We start from the raw sequence: 6040 nt of genomic DNA on the forward strand, positions 1-6040 counted from the left end.
GTGTGAATGGAAAATGGAAAACAGAAGGAAAGCAAGAAAGAACTCACGCACTCCCTCTCTGTACCACAAGCTGCCATATAGAAGCTTAGACTGGACCTGCTGTGTGACAGGAAACACGCCCAGGAGGTGTACGGAGGCACATCCTCAGTTTGATTCATTTGGCTAGATGAGAACAATACGCTACTTAGTCATGTGGCGCCCTGTTATTGACCGGAGACTCAGTTTATGCTCAAGGGTCATCGGGAAATAAGTAAACAGCCCAACGTGTGATTTAATGGCGAAATAAATTTGGGACCAAATCACTGACTGAAATTGTAGTAAATGAGTTTGATCACAGTTAAAGAATCACAACTCGATCACAAAGGTAGAAAGTGAATCTAATGTGGAGTTTGTAGTCTGAGTTTCCATCGTCTCACTTCTGGTGCCGCAGGGTATACGTGCCTGTTTTAATGTGTTTATTTTCCTGGCATTTCCTTCACCTGACCAAGTGCCTATGGAGTAAGAACGGCTCCAATGTAATTGATTTCTGTAGGTATTCTCTAGGGCCATCAATCACAGCGGTATAAATTTAAATAATTTCACCTACACGTACATGTACCAAGAAAGAAATGCCTGAATAGATGTGTTTAGAGTGACAGCAGTGCAGAAACACACATATTATTCTTCAAATCATACATTTACAAAGGACATTTTAAATGGGAAAGGTCTCTGATAGTTTCTGATAGTGTTTGCTGATCGAGGCGTGATGATAAATGAAGCCTTTTCTACCTCATCAGGCACAGCGTCGTTCACAGATGTGAGATCCTTTCTTCAACGCGCCTTGAAATCACGGGACTCAGCACCTGCAGGCAGACGCAAATAACTGTGAAACATGTTCTCTTATAATCCTCAGCTAAGGCACGCATGGTTAAGGACGGAAGAGAGTCGGAGTTGGAGGGAGTTTGGCCGAATGAGATGAAAGATCAAGAACATAAACACAAACAGACCCAAGACTCGAGGAAATAACTTAAAGTGATGGGATCGGAGTGTAATCAATCCTCCAAGTTTGACCCGTGAACTCTAATACCACATTGCTTAGCGAAGTCGTATCAGTATGAAGTTAGTTAGTTAGAAATTCAGCTTTCCCGTGAGCGTTCAACTCTGATAAATCACCCGACTGACATCAGTAACGGTCGATTTAGGAGCTAAATCTTGTTCCTTGTGATCTGCCAGCTGCCTCAGAGGTTCAGTAGGATGGGCCGTCTTCTCTCGCAGGCTCAAATCCCAGCACCTCAGGGTGCCGCTCTACTTGTGTTCATCACAAGTTCAGACTCTCTTGCTTTCAAGCCCCTGGACATCTGGTAAACATAGCACATGTCTTAGCTTACCAAGTCAGGTTAACTCACACACACACACACACACACACACACTCGAGGTACTATATAACACACCTATCTAACTGTTGACAGAACCAGATGATGACATTGTTTGAGTAGGTAACACTGAATGTGCAAACTGCATGTTGTGTGTTTTGCACCCAAAGTGTGAGACAAAACACAGAAAGAGAAATAGAGAGAAAGAGAAAGAGAGAGAGAAAGAGAAAGAGAGAAAGAGAAAGAGAAAGAGAAAGAGAAAGGGAAGAGAAAGAGAGAGAGCCTCCCAGCTAAATTAATCAATGAATAAAGCCCCTTATCTTTATGAATGATCTCGATGATTAATTGGTTGTTATGGAGCCGTAAGGAAGGAGACATTGAATGTGAACGTTCCGCATGTACATCACAAGTAGATTCATTGCTTGGTGACCAACTCCTGCAGAACTAAAGCATCGGAGGAGAATAAAGTTGTCAGACAGCATTAGAGCTGAAGACATTAGCCTAGCTTAGTGTTAGCAGCTAATGCCCTGCAGGCTTATTAGTGTCGCATCATTCGCTACCTAGCGTCCAGTTTGTTGCTTCATTTGCTCTCTGGCTCTGACAACCGCTTCATATTTATCATCATTCTGACAAATAACATGATTTGATTTGTAATCGCATCCCGGGGGGACGGAGAAGCGAAGTTCAACTGACATCACTTACATTTCTGCGGCGCGTTTTGCTTATGTGGGATCGCGTTAAAGAAAACTGTGACATCTGTAAGTAAATTGGTTTGACATCAAAGTGAAAACGTAGAGGACTGTAAAGATGATCTTGGAGGTGAGGTACAGAAGGCCAGCTGTCTGAGGAGTGTTTGCATGAGACTTAAATTCTTCATTTCATCAGCAGTGTAGACTGAACACATCTGCAGAGGCTCTATAGGCTGAATGCTAACCCTCAGTTCAATGAAACGCACATTATCTAGGGGAGTAGAAGGAGAGATGCTTTAATTAAGATGCGTCTCCACAGCAGAATCTGAATCCTGTTTGAAAAGTAGAAGGCGCATGAAAATGAAAACAACTTGGACCTCAAAGTTGGACCCCAAACCACCAATAAAGCAGCAAGATAGTAAATGTAAGTCATCCTGAGTCAGTAGGACACAAAACAAATCAACCGACCACGGCAATCAGACAAGCCTTTGACATGACTCAGATCTCTTAACAGGCCAACAAGGATTCCACACACACACACACACACACACCAAATTACTGCAGCATCAAGAGAACGTTTCTTCCTCTGAAACTGAGACAAACGTGTGCAGAATAAATGTGGAGGTAGACGCACACCCAGGCTTTCTTAAATACATTGATGAGTTTTGAAGATCTATGAAGCCTGTTACCATTACAGAACATTCACAAAGCCAGTTGAGCCAGCTTAGGTCTTTCTGATCCACGCTGCAAAATCCCGGCTTGCTGGTCAAAGATCCTCCCCAGGTGCACAAACAGTTAGATCTCATTGAATATCTCATATCATCTCCCAGCTTCTGGAGCAAAGGCCTTGTTAGTGTACAGCTCCGTGCACGACCCGCCTGTACACCACACAGGTACTGTGAGTGGACGACTGTGCTCCGGTCCATATCTGGAATATTTACAAAAACATGCTGCATCGATTTGTGCTTTTATTGTGAAATGTCTTGACCTTTCGAATTTGTTGCAATAAAGCCTTACAAGCAAGAAGGGCTGAATGTTCGTTTTAACCCACTTATCCAAAGCACAGACACTCTATGGCAAGCATCAAGAAAACAAAAATACACCTATTCTTGCTTTTTTTTTGCTTAAATGTAAGACGAAAACACACACAGTTCGGGCTCATAATGAGTAATAAGAGTGGGAAAATGGTAGATTGTGTTCCCTCTAAGTCCAGGATGATGCATGATCATGATCATGATCAACAACCCATAACTATGTGCAGGAATGTCACCTTTGTCCATTTCTATTAATTCATTTAACTCCTTTAAGTCACATTTCCATCTCGCCTTGGATCCTTGGTGACATGAACAGAGGCTTCAGGGATCTTTTTCAACTCATTCAGTGGTGATATTGATTGAGGGTTTGATTTAAACGATATAAATTCATATCACGACTGTTGAGCTTTGCATTCTAAGCCAGGCTGCAGCGTCCCCCATTTATTCGCAGGCTGCCTGGGGAGGTCTCTGAACCCTCACCAGATCCATTTCACACATTTCCACATGTCCCTTCCTCCTTTGCATGCATGCATACATACATAACATAAATGACATCTGTAGGTCGTATGTGATTATGATTTGCCACTTCCCAAAGTCTCACAGTTTTCTAGATTGCCAATGCAAGTCAAAGCTTCTAAAAGCAACAAACGCTTTCTCAGAATGAAGACATCAACCAGGTTAAAACCATGGACTGTAAGCACAGACTCTGAGGAGTCATGGCTGAGATTCTGGGAATAGTCAGCGAGGTTGAAAAGGCTTAGAAATCAATCTCATCTGACATGAGATGCGCAGCACTCCATGGGGTTCCATGGTGGGTTTGTACCGGCACCCGGGGTTTGAATGCAGGAGCAGCTTCTGTTGTCACGCTCTTTGCTTCAGGATCAGCAGCTCAAACATTTTACTCACACTTTACAGGTAACATCACTCAAACTTTGGGTTATTTGTGTTTTATTAAGTATAGTTTAACGCTTTTAAATATGATGAATACTTTTGATACATTGGGAAAGAATTCATCTACACTTACTTGAGTTTTCTGTGTATCAAAATGAGGAGAAGGTCAAGGAGTTGTGCTACAAATGGAGTCACTGCATCACTAATTACCTCTAAGGCAAAGCAAACATCCTCTTAAAAACAAGTTCACATGAGCAATCGTATAACAGAACCTTACTGTAAGGTCAGAGCCTTGAGTATTGTGGGTTTTGATTCAAAGGCTGAAACATTTTGTGCCCTGTATGGTGTCATTCAGCAAAGTTATTTTTACAGAATAGGTTACGTAATGTGGCAACTGGGGGACCAGGGGGACTCATGAACATTACATTACATTACATTACGAGCATTTGGCAGACGCTTTTATCCAAAGCGACTTACATTACACAGCATACATTATGTTCAAACAGATTACTCAAGCTTTCCATTTTCAATTTCAAGCCGTTTATTCGACGCTCCAGTTCACAATCTGTTCTATCTAAAAGCAAAACCACAAACCAGATTAAAATCGGCACGGTTTGACTTTCTCCTCCCAGACCATGCAGGACTTTGTGATCTGGAGTATTAGCACATGCTTACAGGAGATCAAAAACTGTTATTCAACAAATGTCAAACATTAATCCCCCCCCCCCCCCATTCCCCCCTGAGAGCTGAGTGCTATCAGGTGGTGATGTCAACCTGACAAAGACATGTGAGACATAAGGTTTGAAGGCTTTTGTTACCAAATACGTGCTCGTCCTTACATAAGAGCGCTGTGGCCATCAGGATGATCCCCTTTAATGACGCCCAAGGCCGTCACCGCACTGGTGACGATTAGTTACGAGACTGCACTTCATTTAATGGACAGGTCACTTTGGTTCACAATCTCACAGCAGCCATCTGGTGGGAATTATGGATTTTGCAAGTAATAAATGTATAAAGTCACTATATCAGGAATTCCCATACCGGATAGGATCAAGTCCTTTGTGCTCTGATGATTATACCTCTCTGCCAAAGGTGCAAAGGACTCAGGTAAGACAGTCGTATTCAAATAATGCTTGAATGGTGTTAAAGGGCTTGATGTGGGACTCACAGTTAGGGACGAGGTGAGGAGCTGGAACATCAAACTGCTGCTGCATCACATTGAAAGAAGCCAGCTGAGATGATGGGATGACTCCTATAGAGACGCCTCCCCAGGTGGAGAGCAGAGGGAATATCTTGGGACCCACAGGAAGAGCTGGAGGGGAAATGGATTAGCTGCAGAGTTACGGAACAGGTGAGGGAGCGGGAAAGTCGCCGCAGAGCCTTTTCACTCAGAGGTCGTTGATCTCTACTCGTGTGTTGCGACCCCGGCTCCGGAGGAAATCAAGCATTCTTCTCGCCAGACACGTGTATATATTCAATCACGTCAGAGGTCATCTTCTATTGTCGTCTGTTCCTTTGTGAATTTCCCGCATCTCCCGGTCATTTGTAAACACCGTTACAGTTGGGAGAGCCATCCAGGAGACGCTTTACCACCCGTTTCCCCTCTTCCTCCTCCTCATCAGTTATTGCCTGCTGTCATGTGTCGGGGTGATTGGATGGTACGTGCAGATGGAGAGTTTAAATGTAGCAAAGAAAAATAATAAATGCATAAAAATACTTGAGAAAAAACAGGCAATATGTGTTTCCAGGCAGATCCATCAAGATACAAGCAGAGCAATAAGAGAGAAACACTGATTGAAGCAGAGCGACTATGTGGCTGGATTTAAATTTAAATTCAAATTTAATCATTTATATTCCTATGTTTGCGATTGTATTTTGATAAACAGACTTCGCCATTCAATAACAGGCGGAGCAGTGGAGTCCAGGCCTCCTGCCGTCACTCACACACACCTCCTCTCTTCTCCCAACAGTCAATAATTTCACTCAATTTTTCTCGGAACGCACAACGTTTCCACAGCAACAGTTTGCACCGTCGCGTGTTTGACTGGAATACCAAAACAAAAACTTCAAAATG

This window comes from Genypterus blacodes, unplaced genomic scaffold, assembly GCF_046128005.1.
Source record: "Genypterus blacodes isolate CSIRO-AG114 ecotype Tasmania unplaced genomic scaffold, CSIRO-AGI_Gbla_v1 ptg000233l_1, whole genome shotgun sequence".
NCBI lineage: Eukaryota > Metazoa > Chordata > Actinopteri > Ophidiiformes > Ophidiidae > Genypterus > Genypterus blacodes.